The following is a 25,347-nucleotide window of genomic DNA, read 5'->3' on the forward strand; positions in this document are numbered from 1 at the left end:
CGTCGTCGACGTCGTCGTCGCCATCGTGGCTCGAAGTTTCGCGCCACGGGAATTTCACGGCGTAATTGTAATTAGGGACAGTTAATGTTACATGGCAGGGGGACAGCCAGCGGGGTTATTCGGAGATTATATATATGGAACGGTGGTATATCCCAGTGAATCCGGTCCGAAAGGACCTCTCGCTTGCCGGCAGCGAAGAGAGTCTTACGAAGAGCATCCTCGCGGCTCGGAAGTTGGTGAGTTACCAACTACTCGCCCGCGCCGCCTCAATCGACCGTATAATCTGCTAGCCTGTCTCATTCCCCGGGGGCAGCGCAGCCTGTGCCATCCAGGTAACTACGCTTGCAAGATAACGAGAGAGAAAGAGAAAGTGAGCAAGGAAAAAAGAATAAAAAGATGACGGAGGGGAATACGGCTGTCGATGACATACGCGATAAGTCCTGTTGTCGAACTGTTTTGGAGTTACACTGTAAATCCAAGTGTGTTATTTCTACACGCATAAACGTCTAAAAATGACACATTTGACTGAAGCTTGTTTTACATGTTGTTGCGTGTTACATTAACATGTTGAATCGTATTAAATTAAAAGTTAATACGTTCAACCGTGTTAAATGACGTGATTTAAAACGGCGAGAAATGTGTAAGAAGAGCTTCAGTTAAAATAACACACTTGAATTTGCAGTGATACTCAAGATTTCGTACTCAAACGGCACGTAGAAGGATCTTACGCGGCATTCTTGCGCGTCCATAAGTTTTTAGTATTACCAGTGATACGGCGAAACACACGGCAATGATTCTCCGCTAAAAAAAAAAAATCCGTCCACTATCGAAATTATCTTCAGTTACTGTTCATTATGGACGATACGTTCAAGGGAGGTACTTTTCTTTGAGCGAGCGCGCGCACTCGACTAAGCTAGTGCATCAGCGATAGTGGCGAGTGGCATAGTGGTTGGTTATTGTTCGGTCTCGGAGCGAGGCTATTAAGCGACTGGAGGAGGATTATGAGAACCCGCCTCTCCTTTGATCCCTTGAGCATGACCAAGAAGAGCCTCCTCACCTCTCCTTCGCACGGCGACCGAAGAGTCAGTAACGGAAGGACTCGTCGATTACACGTCACGGGCCACGGATTTCTCATCCTCTCCTCTTTCTCCTCTTATAATTCGCGGCTGCCATTATTCCGCCTTCAGCCCCCCGTCTTCGGGGATAATGGCGAGACGTCGATTCTTGTGACGGGCGCGCTCGGATGACATCGGAAGAGATTGCGTTTAACGCTGACTGCACATTATGGATAGCGGCGGCATGCGCACGAATGGTATCGGATTTGAACTTGCCGTAACGCTACGTTGTAAACGTACGAATGGAGAGCCTTACTTCTTAAAATTAACATTATTATTGTACATTTCAATTGTCAGAATACTATAGGAGATATCGCATCCTTCGAAATTATAGTATCATTAAGATATCGTAGAAGATACAGAGAATATATTTTATCATCGCTGTCGGATCAAACATTCGTGTGTTTAAGATCTTTCTCTTTCGATCGAGAAGACACCGCGAGTTGTCATGCAACGTCATCGTGCGTGACGGCGTCCGCACATAGCTTCGAACTTGGAGCTCCGATCTTATGACCTTGCGGAAATAGACACAGACGGCACCTTTGTCTTCCTCCTTCCAACCGGCTTATATCGTCGAAGAAGCCGCCGCGCCGGTGCGGGAGAAGCGCGGACGCGTGTACGTCGAAGGCGTACAACGCGCGAGCTGTATATTATACCACGTTGAATCCCGAAGGAAACCTCATTGTCTGCCGCGAGGTCCTCGTCTTCACCGGAATCTTGAATATTTATGACGTTCGCTTAGACGAACGCGAAGGTTCCATGGACGAACGCCGAGGTTCCCAGCGAGAGCGTTTCGGGTTTGTCTCTCAAAGGCGGAGCCGAGAGAAATTCTGTGCTCTCTCTCTCTCTCTGCTAGGGATCTTGAATCCGGCGGGCCTTAGACGACGATTTATCACGGTCTAGGGAACCTTTCGCGTACGATCCTATGATCTTTGTTGATACAAGATACCACAGCGCACGAGAGAATCCACAGATCCACAGCGAATATGGGTCTTAAAATACGAAAGGAATATATCCTTCATTTCGGGAAGAATTCGGAATATGCAAACCTCGATATTTCAAGATGGAAACCGCAGTCTTGTTTGGAAAAACAAGAAGTAATTATGGAACATAAAAAATAAATTATTTGTGTATATATGTATAAATAAAGGTAAAATATTGTCCTCCCTTTGCTTAAATTATTTTCTATTTTAATATCAATTATTTCATTTGATTGCAAACTGAAACTTTTTTGAAACATAAATGTTGCCGAATTTTTAATTTTTCATTTTTTAAGGGCTCTTAATTTCTTTAATTATACACCACAGCACTTTTAACTGTTATTGAATTTAAATTTCCAAGAATTTGGCTAATTAATTTTGATGGTGGAAAACTCGTTTTTCCTACTTTTTAAAAAAATATCCAGTTGGGAAATATCCCAAACACCCTTTCTTATTACTTTCCCTCTTTCGGCATCGAAGTCGTGAAAACACGTAAACAAAGTCATCGCGAGAACGAGCGGAAGCTCGTGGTAAATGGTTAAAATTTAGCGCTAATGCCGTTCCCGGGAGAGTGCACGAGAAAGCGAAGAGTCCACGGCGAAGTTTAGGCGGCATTAGCTTTTAAGCCACTTCCGGCAGTAACGTAACGTAACGCGGCCGGCGCGCGGTTTGCGCGGGCATTTATATTTAAAGTTCCGCCACACGGCAGTTTGCATTAATTACGCCTGCGAATAAACGCCCATCGAGAGGACGGCCATACCGTTCCGTTCCAAGGCCGAGCCAAGTAAATTCATTAATTCGCTTCTTTTATGCGTTCCTCGCCCGTTGTTTGGGAATAACAATGTTACGAGGCGCGCTTTGTCTCGTCGCTGGGCGGCCAGCGATCTATCAGCTTTATTACAGGTCGGAAAATAAACCGGGTGTTCCGCGCCGCCGACGCGGACGCTTTTATCCCGCGATACGACACGTGTCTTATTTTGCATGCGCGATTTAATCAATTTTTCGCCCTTCTTTCTGCGAGTATAAAGCGAAAAACAACGTTTCTTCTTCCAAAGTGCGTCGACTATCCAAAAAAATTATTTAAATACGATTATCGCATCTGAATGTCTATTTTACTAATATCTATATATTTTTCTATTATTTGCAGGTAAGAGTTTGTTTATCAACGGCCACGAGTATCTTTATTACTATTGTTTGCTGCTTGGTAAGTGAGACTTCGAAGTTGAATTCATTTACAAAAACTTCTCGTGTCAGATTTTGCGTTTCACGCGCGACGAGGAAATGGCTTTTCGTGATTTCCGTAATTTTGCACGTGACGGCGTTCTTCCGTGAAAAGGTTGATCGATGTCGGTAGACCCGCTCAAATGAATCGTAACTCGCGCTCGTCGATACGTCCCCGGAAATGGCCCATAATGAAGCGCATCATCTACCGATGTATATTTTAAGCGATACCGATTTATCAGGCTAATGACTAGGAAGCGTCGCATTGCTCCTTCCTACCGGAAATGCGTGATTATATTCCCGTACCGCTTATTTCAATACCGATTACAATGCGACTGCGATCTTTTATATTTAATTGCGCTTAATTGACACGATTAAGTAAAAGAAATCAAGTAACAATCATGTTTATTTCAGTTTTACAGTTTTTTCCAGAAATGCAATAATTGTTTTTTAATTTTATATCATTTCGCGTAAAAATTAACGTAAGTAAATGGAAAAAAATCTATAAAACCATTATAACATTGAAATACGCATTGAAATATGTGTTTTAATCATCTCCATTAATTTTAAATCTGACTTACCATCGAACAAATATATTCATAACGAGAATTTAATTAGTCATTGTTTTAATAGCCATCGTAGTTGTCGATAATCTTTTTTGTTGTACAAGATTAATATTCCTGCAAATAACCATTTTTTTATCGTTTTTTAATATTTAGATATTTAAACGAAGAACAGTTTAAATAAAATTTTATTGAAATGTATGATGTTGAGAATTGATTTTTCGCGTTTACATATTTCTTTTATGAGTCAATCGCACGTGATATAATTTAAAAGCTTTGTTTTAATTTTAATTAGTTAAATTTGCATTAATAATTGGGAAGTCTTTAATGCATTTGCAGCGTATTTAATTCACATGAACTTTTACTAGATTACAATTAAATTTGATTTTCACAAGATTATTTCTTATTGGAAGTGTGCCAGTAATTGTTGATGTAATTTGCAACAGATATTCCAGATTAAAGAGATCAAATAGAGCACAAAGATAAAGTGAGATAAACTAAATGTGCTTAAACATTTATCAAACGTTTAAACGTGTTTCTTAATGCATACAGTAGATCCTCATATAACACGGGTTTATATAACAATTTTAATATTTGTTTGTTTTAAAGTGAAATAAAAAACATTTTACTGTTGCATCATTAATATTCATTTTATATTTTTTATAATAAACCCTTAAACCCTTACAAATATGTGTTTCCATTTGCATACATGATCCATATATGTATATACTCTATATGACTCGTATAACACGGATTCATATAACTATATTATACGGGAATCTACTGTACTTCTAATTAAAGATCGGTTCATAAAGATTTTCTCTAATTAGCCAGTCGGAAACATGCAAATAAAAAACGCGTATATTGATACGTGATTTTTGATCGTGCGTTTTTTTTATATTTATTTGCGCAAACAAATATTCACGCGCCGTTAAATTACGTGGACTTATAGGGGCATCATCATCCCCGTATCTGCATGCAGAGAATGATCGCGATTCGTTACATATTCATATCGTATCAACCCCTCCGGTTTAAGCAAATAGCGTGCAGGCAAAAACACACCGGGCGATAGTTACGATTATAGGCGAAAAAGCGCCGCCGATAAATGCACTCCTGCGAAAAATCGCGACCGCGTAAATATTGAATCCGCTCCGAGCGGCGAACACCGAACACTCCGCGTCGTCGCTCTTTTAAAAACCTCGGCATATTTTTACGCTCGCCGGATGAGTGTTAATATCCGCGGTTTTCGCTTCCGTTTATCGTGTATTTTCGTTATATTGAACTAAAAAACTAATTTTTTTTTTCAAATTGTAACGTTTATAAACAATACCGTTCATAAGTGACAATACATTATTTCAAATCGATATTTTCTTTAAAAATATAAATATTATTACAAAAGAATAAGGAGTCTTATATAACAACTTCTATTTTTTTAAAACATGAATCTGTCATTATTTATTTATTATACTGCTTATAAGACTTGGGGAAGAATATTTATTCGACACTGATGCGAATCAATAACATTGATAAACCTGATAAGTAAGAATGGAGGTGGTATATTTGGATTCTCTGCGTAACACTAATCTGAATATTAAATCAGCGAATAATCCTCTTCCCCAGGTTCGCCGCACACCGTGAATTATTAATTATGATGAAATTTCGATTCGCTAATTCGTATTGCTACGTTAAGTGTGCGAACGCACCGCACTTGGTCGGCTAACGCGCGGTTATCATACATCACTCTTTGCCCGTAACCCGCGAAACTATCGCGATATAATTTTACGATGCTCTTATTCTAATAGCTCGATCCATTATGTTTGGTTTACATTTCGATGGTGATTTATGCGGCCGCAGGCGATAAACTGCGAATAGCAGTATTTATCCGCCGATATCGGCGCATATGTTAAATCAGCATAATTAGGCGCGCGTGTTTGCACAAATGTCACGTTGTATATACACATTATGCTGGAAATATTATCAAAATATCGCGGATGGGCGCGTTACGTTTATAACGATTTCGCAGTCGATGGTTGGTGTTACGTAACATAACATTTAGCTATTATTATAATTTAGCTACGGCCGAATTTTACCAAAAGCTATTATCACATCCGCTAAGCTGATCGATGTCACCAATGATCAAACATACCGCATATTCTAAACACAATACAAAATAACAATTTAACATTAGCGAGAATTACACACCAAGGTATAATAAATTTCCATCGAAACGTGATGTGATGATATCCCCTACATATTTTTTTACATCGGCAGATTTATTTTTCGTTAAAACCGTTTGATCTACAACGCTGTAAGAGAATTCGCTGCGAAAATCGATAGGGAATTTTGCTTTGTTTAAGTTAAAATGTATATAGTGTAGCATTGCCATATATAACACGATAATAAATATATGATTACACTGATATAAATAATAATTTATTTTGTTTTGTTGAAACTTACCTTGAATTACAATAAATTTTCGTCGAGAAACGAGAACGTTGCGTGACGACATAATTTTTTACACTGACAGTATTTTTCGTCAAAGTCGTTTGATCTATACCAACATTTTACTATGAAAATAAACGAGCTGCACAGAAATCGATAGAGTTTCGCAACGAGACGTTTGAGTCGAAATCTATCAGGCGTTACACGGACGTCAGTCAGCCGTCCGAAACTTTTGTAATCAAATTCTTTTTTTTTCGCGGGACATTTAATCAATCGGGCTCAGTCGGGCAAAGTTCACAGAGAAAAGGGGAAAGCGTGGTTATTAATTAAATTATTTGTTCAGAACAACGCTATGGGCTGATTCGAGCGTAAACGTCTACCTTCCCATCGAAATTCATTCTAGAAATAGCGTTACTCCGCGATTTACTCGACAGGGAACCATCTGGCGGGTCCATCATAAATTCGGCCGCGTGATTTATGTCGCGCTGTATGCTATTTCGGCGTGTGTTACATGAATACGGTGAACTTGTCGTCGCCGTGATTATTTATGGCAATGGATATGGAATGTAGTTTGATTAGAGATTAAATAAATAAACCATTACGCTTTTTTTAAATGCCATTTTATTAAGGAGAATATCCATTATGCGTTATTTATACTACAATTCGGTTTATCGTATATTAACTTTCGAACAAATGCGAATATCAAAGGTACGTCTTCATTAATAGTTTTTTAAAATTAATTTCAGTATATTTAAAAATTGCTTCTATCGATGTTATAATGACTGATTTTATATAAATTACATAATGCATACAGAGAGTAGGGCAATAATATAATCCAGATTTTAATATGAGGGGGAATATCTGTGAATATTATTAATTCACCGATTATCCGAATAAGTATACTTTATATTGTTCGTATAAGTTCGACATACCATACTTTACAATTTTCTATCTCTTGATTGGTGAATAGTTTGGATTAACGAATAGTTTGGAATTAACGAATTTTCGAATTCTGTTCTTCTAATATTTAGTTATTCATATACATACAATTATTATATGTATAATTAATTTAATTAAAAATATAATACTTATATTGATAATATAATAAAATTATTGTTGTCACGCAAAGGACATCCTATATATTAATTATTAAAGATAATTCGAACATCTCTAAATTTATGTAACGAAACAATAATTATTCCGAATAATTTAAATATTATATTATCCAAATATTTATAACCATCATACGTTATAATACGTATAAATATGACATAAAAGAACGGATACCTTCAATTCCGAACAATTTTGATATTATATTATCTCAATTATCTGGATATGTATAGCCCTGATATAAATATTATGTATACAATATATAAAGAACGGTTACACGGATATAGAAGAAACTCTAATATTGACGATACTATATTAATTAATAAATACGTTGTTGCATTATCATTGTATATGAAGATATATATGCGCGCGCGTGACTCAAGGAAGATGATATATTATTATAATTATATAATATTCGTGATATTTACCATTGTCGTCCGCCTCTAGACTTGCGAATGCATACCAGTCTGTTGACTTGTACTTATGACTTGTGTCATTCTCTTCAGTTGTTTGTTGTACCATTAAATCCATGTTATTTCCCATATTTCTACGAGTTTCTAGATGTTTACTTATACCTCTCCGAGGTAAAGCCTTAAGAGCCAAGTGTTCCAAGAAATATTTTAAGAACGGGATCGCAATAAAATGCATTTCATGTTGTGATTTTCGAATGTGAAATGTGATAATCAGTCATGTCTAATTACTCCTTGTGTTTCTGCTATTATTTGTAGATGAGCATATACCTATAACAAGTGGCGTTCTAATTATTCTCTATTAACGTATTATTTATCACAAATTTTGCACATTACAAAGGTTTCATATTTGTTTCCTTTTGCGTAATATTTCCATACCAAATTTTCGTTATTTTATTCTATTCTTGCCTTCGTTATTATCATTACGTATTTAGTGAACATGGAGTAGTGATTTTTCATGATATCTATTTTTTCTATTTTTACTGTACATTTATAGGTAACAGACATCGCATTTCATCTGATTTTATCGAATTCACTTCTGCAATTCCACATCTAACTTCTTCTCATTGTCAGATTACCGCGTTACTCCATTATATTCGCACAATATCACAGAGTGTATGTTGCTAAGTATGTCATATCAGCTGTGCCGCAGAGAAAACTGTCCGAGAAAGGTAAAACAGAGACGTATGGATCTTCGCTAAAATGTAAATATTGACACTTTCGCAGTCGATTCTAGCACACGACTTAAAACTGGGAGCCGTGTGCAAATTTGTTTCATTTTCGAGGCGAAATTGTTTTCAACTCCGTTCAAATGCTCATTTTGATGAACTTGAAATCAATTTATTGTTAGATATCTGCAGTAATCATAGATATCTGCAGTAATCATAGATATGAATTATAAAATTATCTGCCTTCCTATAAATATTAAATAATTACATCGGCAGCAAAAAAAAACTAGCTACAGATTTTAAACTGACATAAATTACATCAGCAGCTGCGGATGTATTATAGTTTGAATTTTTCTAGTAGCTCCCCAAACACAGTATCGCCCTACTTTTAATTATTTGACCATCATAGTCGAAAGTATATGTATATTAAAATCTTTCGTTATAATCATTGCATTTTAAATGACATATCTTTTATGTAATAAAAAATATAAATACGTATAGGTATACGTTATGAATGTTAAAATAAATGATAGAATATTTCTCTTCGAAATTATTGGAAGTCGTTAGTTATCGACTTAAATAAAATTGTTCTTTTTGTTTTCAATTATTTCTATTATTTATACATAGCTGAATAGAATATCGCGTGATTATTTTGACGTTCACGTCTTTTATATCACGGTTTTTTTATGTCATGCCTGTGTAAATATCATATACATGTGCGTAATAATGCGGAGGATAAAATAGATATTTTTCGAGAGCAGGATATTGCTGGTGATGTTTGCATACGTACATCGTAAAATCGCGCGAGTTTATTCGCGCGGAAATCCTCCTACGAAATCGCCGGAAGATTGAAATGCCACCTAAATCTAACGGATGGGTGGTCACTGTACCTTCGAGCGGGAATTTATTCGTTGTTGTTTTTTATTTTTTTGCGGCGCGCAGCGTATTATCGGTAATGAGAACAAAGCGCGGCCGGCGCAGGTTCATTTATCCGCTCCGATCGGAACGATGCATTATTAACGAGGGCATTATCGCGTACCATTATTTGAAACACTTCGCACCGCGCGACCGGAAATCGACGTTTGTCGCGAATTCAATGAATGAATGAATTTATTCGCCGGTTGCGCGCGCTCGATTTGTCGTCGCCGATGTTCCAGTCTCCACGAGCCATTATTTCCTTTAATTCGCTCTCGCGACAGGATTTAAATAATGTCGGATTTTCTGACAATTACAATGAACGAGAGAGCTCTAATGCATATTTAATTTAAAATTACGTGGAATCGTGGTCGTGCTATTTGAGATTGTCTACGAAATATAATGTAATCATGTGAGCATTGAATATGAATATATTTCTCAATGCAAATAGAGATATATATATTTATATATATTGAGTATTCCTGAATTACGGCTTTAGGGTTGTCGCGTATTAATATTTAAATTTAATACTTTTAAGCTCTTAAGACACATTTACTCGATTAAATTCCGAAATTTTCATAATTATATAAAGTTCCTGTATTATATTTCGTGCTTTTAGATTGATAATATTCACTGAAGAAATATTTAACGGCGAAGGGATTAAATGAATTAATTTACATTGCAATTTTTTAATAATCGTTTGATTTGATTTCTCATTTTCGCTTTCTATGTTTTCTGCGCTATTATATTTTTATCCGCCAAAGAAATGACATCTTGCCATTCGGCATGTTTTGAGCAACGCGTGAAAAATCCTTCGCTGGATCGTTGCGATACACCGTGGCTTTGTTTAAATGTCGACGTGCCTTTATTCTCTCACCGCCCGTAATTAACGCCGTCCATTGTTGCTTTGAGACAAGATATTTCGCGCGATTTATCGCAGTCATTACCGACAATGGACGGCGCGGAATGAAGACAGACAAGAGAGAGAATTACTCGACGGGTGAGAGACGGAACGAAAGTAAAAATTTTTCCGGAGACGTCACTCGGCTGGAAGCAATTCAATTTGTCGTTACCCGTCGTGATTTCGCGCGATAACGTCGAATTTACATTTAATGGCGGCTTTGCGCGACATTATTAACGTGTCTCTCATTTATTCGGGTTTCTTTCGGCAGAGAACGGGTCCGTTAATTCTTGTTATTAAATTCGTGCAGACTTATCGTCCTTCCAAAGAGATATCAAGAAGGATTATATAAAATCTCAGGTCTGTAATAATTTCTCTTTCATTATTTTCCGACTGGTTCTACCGTTTCGATTTTCTTTTTGAGTTGATAAATTTTATATTTAATATTTTAGGAAACGAATATAATTTAAATTTTTTCGCGATAAAGCTTAAAGCCGTTTCTGCGCTACATACAACTCGGCCTATGATATTTATAATAATTGCAGCACGCGATATCCGTTGCAGTCCCGGCGTTATCGAACCCTCTCTCTTGCGCGCGCGCTCACTTTTTTTACCTTCTTTTTTTCCGCATCACAACCGCGCACAGCCGGAGCAACTCTCTTACGTCACGTTATCTCTTATCGTTAATAAATTTTCCCTTGCACCTCGCCTTCCTTTTTCCTCGCGTCTACATCCGGTGCACCGACGAGAAGGCGATCTCTCTCGATGAAAAAGGGACGAACAAACTACCAACGCGAACTGGGATGAGTTACCCGTAGCCTCTCAGATATCTTCCAAGCCGATTTTTCCGCTGCTTTAATTGTAAACGCCATTTTTTATTGCTCCTCGCTAATATTGCACGATACGTATCGCCCTGCTGATTTATGGTGGACTTAGGATTATTACCAGTGTTTTTCAAACTTTCCCTCTCCGCGGTATTTTTCATTTTTTCACTCTTTTGAGATATATTCCGGTAAAGATTTACGAATGAAATGTTTCAAACGAGAAGAACTTGAATTCCAGATTGTTCTAACTTAAAAATTTTCAAACTGACGTCTAGCTTTATTATATTCTTTTGCAATTGTCTTTTTATAGTACAGCTCATCCCATAAAAGATTTAACAGACGCATACTTTCTTTCTCTCTCATTTTTCTAAAAACAGACGGAAGTTTTGTAATAGAGACGAACTTAAGAATTCGATTTAAACTTTAAATGTGTTTTTACTGGATCTACTTTATATACGAGAATTAGATTCGTTCTCGCGATACGATGTGATGCGCTTTCGGGTATCCCGATCGAAGATGCGCTTAATTTAATTCTAACGTCTCCCAAATTAGCGTGAACCGTAATTGAGGTCTTGAATTAGTGATGATAGGAGAGTAATAATGAATGAGAATACCGAGTCTGTGCGGCGCGGCTACTGGCGACCGGACGGTCTATATGAACGTCACGGGAGAATACTCGCCTCGACAATACGATGTCGACCGAGGTAGCTGCATTTACGAATATCTAATTACGGGGAACGGTCCGTCTCACTCGAGGGAGGCAACTTCGCGGTCCTCGGTGCCCGGCTCGTAATGGAATTGTTAGCCGTGGCCGGCAGGTGTAATGACGAGGATACACGGAATTCCGGCGCGCTTGCGAATCGTGTCGCACGTCGCACGGCGTGTGAATACGCCCCGCGTACGTCGGGGATCCCAACGGCCCCCGAATTTCACTCGCTGTATATACGTACAAGGCCCCCCGACATCTCGTCAGATTTAAATGTTGATGCAATGTCCTCTGTGAGTGTCCCACAAACATATATATCTCGCCCGGAACAATCCGAGTATATCGCCCAGGAGATCTGGGGCTCGAGAGATACGCATTACGCGCGGCGTATTTTATGCATATAAATAAGATTTGCCCGCGCCGAGTTGTATAACAGCGGATTAAGCCTGGTCAAAGAAAAATCGTGTTTCCGCCGCTTGAATTATCAGCCTTCACAATCGTCGCGATCTCGCGCGAGCGCGCGCGCGGGCCTCGAGATTTGCCGTGAGAACACGTAAATGCGGCAGACGTTTCTCACTTTGGGGATCACGGACGTGCCTGGGGTCTAAAGTCAGCCGCGCCAGAGTCCTCGTGAGTTCGGATTTCTTTATGCGAGCGACGAGACGACTTCGCTCCGAAATGACTCGCGCGCGGATTTTAAGCCTGGCTCTCTGATGGACGCACGTACGCATCGCGTTCTGAAATCGTCGCGTTTCTCTCTCTCTCGGATACGCGAAGGAGAACTTTCTGCGAAATCCCTCCGCTAGATCGCTCGTTTTTAATCTTCAATCTCTGTTAGATGAAAATTAAATGTACACTCATCCCTCGATTTACGCGGTAAATAATCCCTCCGTTTACCGTTTACGCAATACTTTTTGTATGCGATCTCATTTTAGTTGCGTTCAGAAAATATATCTTTCTGTGATATTTATTCAAATTATTATATATTAGTGATCCACACACACACAAAAGCTTACTTAATTGTGCTTATTATATTATTCTGACCTTTTTCGGTTGACTTGTAGAGAGCACGTTAAGCTTATCCGCGCAACAATTTTACTTCTCTGCATCTCGTGCAAATAAAGAAAATTAAATGTGAAATAAATATTTCTACAACATACACGGAATTTTCTCTTACGTATTTTTTTTTCTTGGACTGACAGATTCCATTTACGTGATTCTCAGCCGCGTAACAAAAAACCACAAATGGAACGAATACTCCGCGTAAATTGAGGGGCAAGTGTACATCGAGTTGGAAGAAAAAAAAAAGGGAGACACGCGTCGCGCTCAATAATACGGTTTTTGTTTCCATGGCTCAGAGAGACGCCGAGTAATTTAACGCGGAAAAAGTCTCGCGCGCGCACGTCGGCGTCCGCCGTGAAAAATCGCTCGCGTTCTCTCGCGTGCCGCGCTTAATGGACGTCGCAATTTCGCCGGAATTCAATTAGAGGAACGACCACCGGCGTCTTTGCGAGTTAGCGTGCTCGAGTCTCGGGGCGGAAACAGAGAATTCGGACGACGAATATAACTGCTTTGCGCGCCGTTCCCCGATAATTCGACGAACAAATAACAGTAGGGAGGAAGGGGAGGAGAGGGGAGAGTGCGAGTTTACGTCCCGCTACGCGCGATTATCCGTAACCTGCATTCATGATCCTCTCTCACGCTCGTTGTTGAACTACCGCTTCAGCGAAATCATAAATTAACCTACTCGCTGAATTCTGCGCGAGCGAGTGAATTATACGCTCCGAGTGTCACTAATGAATTAATTACTGCGTAAATTAATTGTAGGTGGTATCGAGGTGATGGGATATCGACGCGATTAGCCGTTACCGCTATATGTTCGGCCGTAACAATTTTCTATATCAACTTTGTAATTGTCCTTTCTCTCTCGATGTCTCGCTAAAACGCAGATCACCGCTAGTTCGTATGCGCTGATAATATTTCACATAATCGTATTAATTGTTCCTTCAGTTTTTTGCCTCGCTTTATTCTCATGCAAATACTTGCCGTGTCGCGATTCAACGGAGTCATAAAATATTTATGTAACTCGAGTTGTAACTTGGACCACTTCCGTTTTGTCTTGGCCGCAGATACTTTCCGGCCAACGCTGCAACGTGGAGGCGCACGTGTGACGCGTCCCGGACCATTATCTTCCCCTTTCTTCTTATCCTTTCTACACGATGTTGTCGGTAGGCGGTCTCGATGACAAGATCTAGAAATGTAGATATATATCCAAGCGCTTCATGTCCACGCACTCCTAGTAAATAATTCATCGACTTCTCGCAGAGCGAGACCGCCCCCGGCGACGTCACGCGGATGTATTTACTCGTACTGAAGTCCACGGGGAGTTTGTGTACGGGGTGGTCATCTAAAAGGCGTGATATTTATCCTACCTGCTTTAATCATTTAATTCGAGACTGCAATGTACTAACACTATTATATTAACCCTTAAATAATCGTAATTAAGCATATTTTTGATTCAAATTGTGATATCATAATGACCACAATTTGTATATATGATCTTTACTTTATATTGCATATTTATTTATTAAAATGTATGTTAATTAATAAGGCAACTTTTATCGTAGAAAAGGTTTTCCGATATGAACTGGTTACAACAAAAGTCAAGGGTAACAAAGGAGTAGAAACAAATTAGAGATTATATATTTCCCTTTATTGAAAGCTTGCGTTTTATAATTATCACGATTTGGAACTGCAAATTCTCGGTTCGTGAAATTCCTTTCAGAATTTTTTAGAGAATTGTTATACATTTCCTATAACAATGCATTTCTTGGCACCAACCGTTGTATGCGTTAATATATACGCTCGCACTCTTCCGCACTGATATTTAAACCATTTGATCGGTACACCCGTTACAATCGGGATTTCCTCGTATCGTTTTTTTTTTCGACCGGACCGCCGATGCAGCATGCGATCTGTAGATAGTAGATCGCAGCCCCAAAGGGGAAGAGAGAGTGCTCGTTTCTTCAGCGGCGGATTCTCGCGGAGACAACGAGGAGAGCCGTTTCGTTGTCCAGTCACGTCGTGGACACTGGGACTCGTATTGGGATGTAAGGCAAGAAAAAAGTATCACGAGCTATCTCACACGTGAAAAAAAAGTCGGAAGGCCGATACGCGACGCGCATAGGCGTCGAGCTCAAAAATCGAGAATTAATCCTTTGTTTCTCGGGATGTTCGTGACGATCACATCACGGTCATTTTCGGCTTTTAGCGTCGCGGCCATCCATACAACGGACAACAATAGCGAATTTGCGACCGGTAGAAAATTAGTTCCCGGCATTGTCGAGAAATTTGACCTTAGTCGTTGTAATGGCGCATCAAATAGCGCGCGTTGAAAAATTTAGTCAATAGCGTGCAAGAGAATCTACGCTTTGAACAGGTCTCTATTTTAAAAATCGCTCGCAAAATAATGCGGCATGTGAAATTTCCCGATATACGCCGTTATCATATTTATTATCCCATGTAAATCTCCGGATTCGTATTATAATATGTAAATTTCTCTTCCGCGCAATACTTTTCTTTAGCAAGTCCGCTTGGTAGATGCAGATGCAGTTTGCGGAAACTTCCGACAGCTTCGTCGCCCGAAAGTTTCCTCGATTTTCCACTCGACGACCTTCGGCCTGACAAAAACTCGCACCGCCTATGCACAATCCGGCGACGGATCGATGCTTCGGAGAAAAGTCATTTTCCGGCGGCACGCGTCTCTGAATTAAATCGAGAAATATCCGGAAGAGTACTATTGTAACTGAAGCTCAGCGTGATTGAAGCGTATATAAAGAAGTTGCGTAAATATAATAGCGTTTCGAGAAAAGTACTTAGAAATAAATTTAAAAAACATCGGCATTTCGTAAAAAAAGTATTATATACATGTATGAAAAATACGTAGAAAAATATGTAGAAAACAAAACATTTCTAAAATGTTGATTTGAAATAAAAATGGAAGAATGGAAGAAAATAAGAAATAAAATCGTTAACCAATTAATATATCAGAATAATCTCAAATACAGTATATATATATATATACATAAATATATATATATATATATAATTTTATATTTTTTACGTGTTCGCGCATTTATTATACAATTCTGCCATTCATAAGCTACGTTTCAATAATTATCTTCTTTAGCGACTATCGAACGCTTGTTACTTTGTCGGCGTCCGCTTTAACGAATGCCTTAATTACGTGATAATCACTTCTGCGGTACAAAGTAATAATTAGATCGGACCGGCTCAATGTTGAATCAAGAACTTTTTTATTCGGAGAGAGACGGGGCGGTTACATCACACGATGCGGTACTTAATCACTTCCGCGTGGAATTAATGCACGACGCTTGTCCGAAACTGTAATTCAGGATGCTACTTTAATAATATGCTTTCGTTATAACGAGTCCGTTAAATTAAGAAAACAGTGTACCTCCTCATCGTGAATAATTCATACAATTTTAAATTCTCAAGAAAATTATCTCGTCGCACATGCTATAAATTACCAAACTTAAAGAAAATAAATTTTAAGTTATATACAATAAATATTTAAAAAAAAAAACGAATATGACGGAACAGGAACGACTTATAAATATGAGGAGAAATTTCTAACTTATAATATATTTCTTTCATAATATCATTTTGGGATGTAGGAAAAAAATTTCTAAGGATGATGATAGTGATTCTCTCGAAGTACATAATATGTTCAAAACGAACGCGCTATTTGTTCGCTCTTCTATCTGGCGTTCTCACTTATGTATATTGTTGCGCTCCGGCGAACGTTTAAAATGGCTCGAGAGGGACGGACTATTTTCGACAAACTACCGCGACTAGCTTGCTCGGGGGGAGCTGCCGGTATATAATGCCCGCGCGAATATGGGTCGTATAGGGCTCGTAAGTCACGTTTATCTTCGAAATATGGCCCTATTTTTGAAAGGTTCCCCGGAGGAGTTATAAATCCCAGATGGTAATTTGGCCGTACACAGCCCCCTTCTCCGCCTCTCTCCTTTTCGGGGATTTATAATGCCAGTTTGTAAGTGACATGCGGACTAACAACGCGTCGACTACAAAATCAGGCTGGGAGTGAAAATTTGGTTAACAAAGAAGAACTTCCTTCTGCTCCGGGGCATAAAAGATATGCGCGTTTTCGGATGAAAGATGTACCCCAGTATGCCATTCTTACCGCTCGTGATGCTTCAAGCCCGGAAATGGCACCGCATTACAATACCCTACTGATACGGTAACATCTATATTACATATAACTATCAGATTTGGCACAAAGAATTTGCCTGTTTATGTAGGTTATCGATTTTATCGAGTGTTTTAAAAGTGAATATAATAATTTCTCTCTCTTGATAGAGAGAGATTGATTGATTGATTGATTAATCGTCATTTATTATACGCTCTGGGACACATCCCCTGAAGCGTTAAGACATTATACCTAAAAATTTTTACACATGTTTCCGAAGAGCATGAACAATGAATGAATCACAATAAGAAGAAACAATGAGAAAGAATAGAGTAGAATAGATAAGAGAATAGAAGTAATAGATTACATAGCTTATGAATATTGTATCAGATTGAGTACATGAGATATATCGCAGGTATGCCAAGATTACGATTTTGACTGCAGAAGCAAGTGCTTGTGGAATTTACTCCTGAAATCGCTAATAGATGAGGCATTGCGGATGGCTGAAGGAATGTCATTCCACAGTTCGGCGGCTAAGGAGCAGAAGGAACGCTTAAAAAATTCCGTGCGGCACAGAGGAAGACCAAGAGAGCCGCACGGGGACCTTGTATCGTGCAAGGCTGAAACACTTAAACACGAAGTTACTGTATATAACTTGCGGTTTTTTCCTCCGTAAGACAGAAAAGGTAAAATTCCTCACGAAGTACAAACGTCGTGACCCAATTCTCAGCCAACCAAGTCTATCCAAGTAAGGTGATATATGCTCATCCCATTTAGCCTTGAAAATGAAGCGGACACACTTGTTGAAGGCTTTTTGCAAACGAAGGTCTTGCTCTCCAGTGATGTTGGTTTGGACCGTGCATCAGTAGTCGAACAAAGGAAAAATAAGAGCCATGACAAGCCTAACACGGAGAGAAAATGGCAGGAGATGCTTGCCGAGTTTAAGCTGATAGAGCGCCGAATTGAGTCGAGAGATTGTTTTCGTGGTCTGCTCAGCCCAGGAAAGTGTACTGGTGATAGTGACACCTAAATACTCCACCGTGTCCGTGAAAGGTACAGAGGAGCCGTCCACAGTGATACGGGGCAGAGCATCCAGATCCAGGCTACCAACATACCGAGACGTCCCCAAGATCATCGCCTTCGTCTTCTTAGGGTTAATCGTGAGTTTGTTGTCGATTGCCCATTTTACTACCCTACAAATATCCTCGTTGATGAGAGCAATGGCTTCAGAGAGAAATCCTGGCTCTATATGGAGATAAATTTGAAGGTCATCGGCATAAAAATTATATTTACAAAACTTTAACACGCCGCCAAAGTCCAACAAGTACAAAATGAACAGTATAGGTCTCAATACTGAACCCTGCGGCACTCCCGCTTGAACAGATCTGGCAGATGATAGTCCACCGGAGGAAGGATTACGCACAGCCTGCTTCCTATCTGTCAGATAAGAACAGAGCCATCGCAAGACTGAGCAAGAGAAACCTAAATCGAAAGCCTTTGTCAAGTCGAAAAATACAGCGATAGTGATCATTCTCTTGTCTGCCGCCAGCCTGATGTCGTCCAGGACTCTGATCAGTGCTGTCTGCGTGGAGTAAACCTTCCTGTAGGCTGACTGGAAAGGGTCCAATACATCACGATCCTCAAGGTAATTCACGATCTGATCAGCCGCGATGCGCTCCAAAGGTTTGGAAACAGCGCAGAGAATCGAGATCGGCCTGTAATCGTTGAGCTCAGCAGGGCGCTTTACCTTAGGGATAGGACAGATAATGGCGCGCTTCCAAACCTCCGGAAAAACACCGTAAGACAAACAGAAGTTGAATATATGTGTCAGCGCAGGAAGTATGCTGGGTAGGGCTTTCATAATCAAACTGCGGGGTAGTTCGTCTCTCCCCACGGCGTCCGACCGGCTCCTACGCAGAGCCTTTACAACGTCCCTCGGTTCTATGTGCTTCCAATAAAAAGAGAGAAAGAGAGAGAGAGAGAGATATAAATAGTTATTCATTTTGAGATTATGCGATCTAATTAATAATAATTACTTTGAAATCGTATAATTTGTGAAATAATAATGATAAATTATAAATAATTAACTCAATAATAAATGCACTTAATAATATTAGAAGAAATGGAATATCGACTTTTTAAGGATTTAAGGGAAATTTTCTAAAAATGTAATATGCTCAGCTTGCGCGGTTAGCTATTGTCCAAGATTGATCCAAGATTCTTTACATTAAATATAGATGGTTTTGGTATTTAAATTGAAAGTTATTTAAATCTAGTTAAACCAATTTCATTATAGTGCGTATTAAATAACGATGTCATTTAATTTCATCGTTTTCCGTAACGCAGTTTACTCTGCAAATTCATTATTTCGGTAGAACGAATTCGTAACACATTTGATGAATGAATGGAAATTAATTTCCCGGAGGTACCACAATCGCCGAATGCTCGTGACGTTCCAGAAGCGAAGATCACGTTACAATCGATCCACGTTACATAATTAATACTAGAAGAAATGTACTGGCGGTTATTGAAAGATTTAAATGCGGTTAGTTTTTGCGCGCGCGAGAGTGACATTAAAATAAAAATCGGTGATTCCGAGACGATTCTGCGAAATTAAAGGTTATTCAAATCCATTTTAATCTATTTAAAATGCACAGTATGTTAAACGTAGTCGGCTCCGTTCCACCGTCTCCCAGTAATAATGGAATTCATTATGCGGATTCATTATTGCCGGCGAGAACAGACTCACGCGTGACAATTTAATGGGTCATAAATTAATTCCTCGCGAGAAGGCGTCGGTGTCGGCGTCAAACTTGGCGGGTTAGGCAAACTCTTTGTTAATCCCGTTCTAATAATAGGGATTAATTTATAATTAGAGTCGGAAAATATAAATTGCCTCGCGCGCGTGTGTGATCGGAAAATATAATAACTCCGACTATCGGGAAAACGTTTGCTTCCGGTCGAAACGAGCGAACGTTAACAACGGCAAATGGGTATATATGCACAACGTAACCACGTTTCCCGATGCAATTCACGTGCGATGTGATGCGATGCGGTGCGGTGTGGTGCGGTGTGGTGCGATGCGCTGCGCTGCGGTGTAGCGTGGGACGTAGTCGCGCGTTCGCGACTGTTTTCGCGGCAGATCGAACCTATCGAAATTCAATATCGCACGATAATAGCGAGCGACGGGCGTACATTCTCCACGGGGAAAAATTGAGGCTTACGCCGTCGCGGATGACGCTGCGTGCCTATAATGAAAGGGACGAGGATATCACTCTCGCCGTATCTCCGATACGTTATTCCAATATTTGAGAATAACCGCGCTGCCACCGTCGCTGCCTCCGCTGCGCGCCGCCCCGGCATGATTTTCCCTCTCGGTCCGTGTTGCAGTTTCCGTTCCGTTTAGCGCGCCCGCGCGGTATTCCTAACAACCAGGTCGTCGAGCTGATCGGGTTTCCATCCGACGCGGTAAACGCGCCCGAGTAGCATCTCCTGATTTTCCGATACGCGCCTTTCGTTGTAATTATTTATGCGCGTCGCGCGCGTTTATCGTTCGCGCATACGTGACAGTTAATACGTTACTTCTGTCCGCGCGCGACATGAAAAGCTCGTTTCAGGAATTGCTCGACGTCTGTCTATCGCTCGTTGCTACGCGTTATTGAACTTATTTCTGATGACTTTATGAATCACACAGACGTCAGAATTAATCGGAGCAGAGCTTTCGGAAAGCTTTGCGCCTACGTTGCTAAGATTCTTATAGTGAAATATTCCGTGATTCGAGTTGGGTGCAGTTAAAATAATAAAAATTGAAAATTAAGATGTCTATTTAACACGTTTGTTTATACATAAAATAGATATTTACATTATGTAGTTATTTACGTTCAGAAGTGTGTTTATTTTGCAATTGAAATCCCTCGTAAAACTATAAGAGATGATTTGCCGCAAGAAGAACCGGACCTTACAATTATTCGAGCTCGGCTAACGAGATTTGACAAATTCTATCGCTGCTAGAAAATCGAATTGGGAAACGCAACACGGGGCATAACGAGATAACAAGGAATTGTTTTTCGCTGTCGAGAGCTCAAAGAGCACAAATTACACAGATACAAACAATCGAGATAATTTGCTTCTGTGCAATGGTTGATTTCTACAACTAACAAGAGTCACGCTTATAGCGACCCGTGAATTCGACAGAATTTGAAACTTTATACGAATTACAATAAATTACTGTTGTTCCTCAAAATAACATGTCGTCCTATATAGTAACAGAAATTTTTCTTTTAACTATAATAATCCGTCACTTTGATTTTCTCCTCAAGCTGAAGAACATTAATACGATATTTTAAAACGCTCGAAAATTTACTGCCACCTCTTGAATCAGAGTTTTCTCTCTTTCTATTGTAATACTTGTTTGATTTAAATAAAACTTTGGGAAAAGTACCTATGTCATAAAAGAGATATTTTGTGATAACTTTTCCATTGTTTCTTTTGCTATAAATACATAAACGGAACGCATTGCCAACTTGTCCCTTGTGCCAACGAGCCCCGGTCTCCCCTATATAATATTTGCTTAAATGATAGAAATATCTAAAAACAATAAATAACTATAATGACAAGTATTTCAACCACATTTTGACGCCTGCTACGAACGACAACCGCCGCACCTGCGGCGAGGAAAGTGCGTCGCCGGCAACCGATAAGAGAGCCGGCCGTAATAATTCGAACATTGCGCACGACCGTAATCCACCTCTAAAAGAAAACCGATCGCAGCAGAAACGGCGAAGAGCCTTCTGCGATGCGCCCTTTTACGAGCCGTCCTCCGACCCTTTATGTCTCCGCTGTTACGTCGCGAAATCCAATATCGGGGGTCCGCCTCCGCAGTCGACGGCGATTCCATCCGGGAAAAAGACAGCGTAGTCGAAGCAATTATGTAAATCTACTCGTAAGATCAAGATACATTTCAATCCCGTTGTTTCCTTTCTCTCTCTCTTTCCCTCTCCCCTCCCCTTTCTCTCCTCGTCGCTGCGGTGCGTCTCTAAAAGCAAACCTCGGAAAACGTTCAACCATGCGCATAATATAAAGACGTTGTGTTACGACCGTTTCGTTTTCTCTTTCCACCGTAGCCGACTCTATACGCCCCCCCCCCCCCCCAATCGATGTCCCTCTTCACCACTGTGTCGTCATCCTGATTTTCTGGCATCCTCTCCTTGTATTCCTCCACTGTAAATTGCATGGAACTCGCGTATCCACCATTTCGGGGCGTGGGGACGAGTAACGACGCGGCGGTATTCCTTTTTTTTCCCTTTTATCTTTGTCGTCGCGGAAGAGTTCGTTCCCCGGCCTCGAGTGGAAAACGCACGTCGATGCGCGTTCGACTCCGCGGATTGCTTCCCCATCGCGTGCATTACGATCGCGCAAGGTTCACCACCTCTCTTACCTTCCCTCTTCCGTTTCTGCCTACGGCTTTTTTACGACTTCAGCAACGACGACGCTGCTGTCAGTTCCCTGGGGGGGTCGATGGGAATTACGGGAGAGAGAGAGAGAGAGCCGCGCGAGTCGCGGAATTGCGACGGCAATTTTATTTTCCGCCTACGTCGATCTTCGAACCGTTCCAATTCTTGGAAGTGTCAGTTGTGAATGCACTGCACATCCAGGGATATTACTTAGCGGATATACCATCTGTCCAAGAGTATTATGTGGTTTGGTATATCGAGGATATATTTTATTTAAGGTAGAATTAAAGAATTAGAATTGGGAAGAGAGAGAGAGAGAGAGAGAGAGAGAGAGAGAGAGAGAGTGTGCGTGTGCGTGTGCGTGTGCGTGTGCGTGTGTGTGTGTGTGTATCGAGCCATTTTCATCGCTGTTGGCATTGTCGGAGCAACCGGTCCACTTTAACGCATCTCGGACTATATAAGGGAGAGTTTCTATAAACTTATAAAAGCATCACGCGAATTTATGTTTCCCGGGTTTCTTCAGTTACGACGTGCATCATCTCCTCCTCTCTCGAGGTATGACACGCGTATGAGCTGCGCGCAGTATCATTTTACAACTCGGCGTTTCAATCTCGGCCGGTTATTAGCAACCGGTTGCCTCCGTTATACAATAAACGCGAGAGCGAACGTGCGCGCGCCCGGTAACGTTCCTTAACATCTCGTTACAGTTGTAATGATATAATAAGTATCTTGAAGCGGGCGCTAATAACGCAAAGGCGAAGGCATTCCGAGTGGCCGAGGGGTAATAACGCGCGAAACAACCACGCGCGAGTTGCGCTCCACTCCTCCATCTCTCCCTCTCGTCATTTTTCAGCACGTGGCGTGGCGCGAAAGCGCGAGACCTCCTCGGGTGTGTTGCTCCACTTCCGCGTAAATCTCTCCCGACCGCGCGCGGCTCGTATAGGACTCGTCGAACGATTCCTTACGCGAGGTGAGAAATGGGATATTAACTCTTCTCTTTAAGGACTTACGGCTTGGACTCCTCGCCGATTGTTCCGTCGGACAAATGAGGATGATCCGTGAAAACCAATGCTCCGTCCATTACGGTCTTATCACAGCTTTTACTCTTTCTCAATTACCGAACTCTTCCGTTCTATTTTTTTTTTTTTTTTGCGATACTCGACATGTGAAATCTCGCTTGGAAATATCGATGCGCCGCGAAATGTATACGGCGCGTAAAGTGCATCTGCAACCCCTGCATGCAGCCCCTCCGAGGGCGCGCCCTTCGTGTGTCGGTGATACAAACGGCGCTTTGGGTTCCTCATTGCTCCGTAACAAATGGCGTCGTATAGCGAGGTATCGAACGGCGGATCGATTCGTAGCGCCCGAGAGCTCTTTATCCCCGTTGATATCTTGTCGCGATAAATCATGGGAATCCTATTCAGTGCGGGATGAGAGAGGAGGGGAGGGGCGGTCCCCTGCGATTTATCACGCTTGGTGCACCCTTCTCTCGTCATTTTCTTTCGCCATTTATCGGCTGACCTTATTAGCGGCGTCCGGAGCAAGTCGTGTGGATAACGCGCTGCTATCTGCGCGAATACCTGTCCAAATCCTGGACGTATCATAATAGAAGGTCAATGGAATTGTCGGGAAGATCGATGGCACTTAGCATCGACGAAGTTACAAGGCTTTTTAACTTTCTTATAGCCAAATCACTCTTTGAAGTCTCAAGAAACATTTTTATAATATGCGTATATAAATTAAATAAAATAGATAATCTTTTAAAGACTTGGAGGATAAACTTTAGAAATGAGGTATTAATATTGAATAATAAAAGATTAAAGTCGTTAGAGAGTTTATAATTAGATAATAAAGAGTTATAATTTAATCACGATTACGTGTACATCAGTGTACATCTTTCAAAGATGTTCTCGGATTAATATTATATGCAATCGATAAATGGAGAGACTTTGCTAAAGTCGTACCTGAGAAAATCTCGCGATCTATCTTCAAGATCCTATCGAATAATAGAGTAATCGAAATAACAATATAAAAACAAGTTTTCGTTCCAGGAATGAGACTGCGGTTATTATCGGATTGAGCCATCGACAAAAATATTCTCTGAGCGAAACTGTATCTCGACCACCCTGACTGCACAGATAGCGTATGTGTTTTAAATAGCCCGGCCCGATGCTGTATGTGTGTGCCCTTCGCGCGACGGCATATCGGAAGATTTGCATTCTACTCCGGTAACACCGGCTCGTTGCGCGAGCGCCGGGATTTACGTTATTTTCTGAGCTTTCCCCAGCCGTTTCATAAACATGAAAGTTCCGTGACGCAGGTGGAATAGCGAAACGAGTCGAAGTGAAATCTCGTCCGCCCGCTCGGCCGGCGGAGACAAATGACGACGATGATATCGCTCGCTCGGTTATGGAGAGGCATAATGCCCCGCATCTCGCGCGACATACTGTTTCTCTCTCTCTCTCTCTCTCCACGTTTTTCTCTCACCTCTTTTTCTTTTTGTTTCGCGCAACGTCCGTAGTTACAGACCAAAAAAATTGTTACAAGTTATTTAGCCGAGCGACAAATAATCCGCCTGTTGTGTTTAAAGAAGCAGAACATTTACTTCATGATGGACGAACTTATTTCCGACACAGTTTTAAATCCGTTTATTTTGAAAAATGAAGATTATATGTTACAAAAGAGTTTTTGTTTCTAAAATAAATAATTAAGGAAGATATAACAAAAATTAGGGATACGCAAGCAA

The sequence above is a fragment of the Temnothorax nylanderi genome, unplaced genomic scaffold (genome assembly GCF_030848795.1).
Source record: "Temnothorax nylanderi isolate EJ_2023f unplaced genomic scaffold, tnyl_v1.0 TNYL_tig0065_pilon, whole genome shotgun sequence".
NCBI classification, from domain to species: Eukaryota; Metazoa; Arthropoda; class Insecta; order Hymenoptera; family Formicidae; genus Temnothorax; species Temnothorax nylanderi.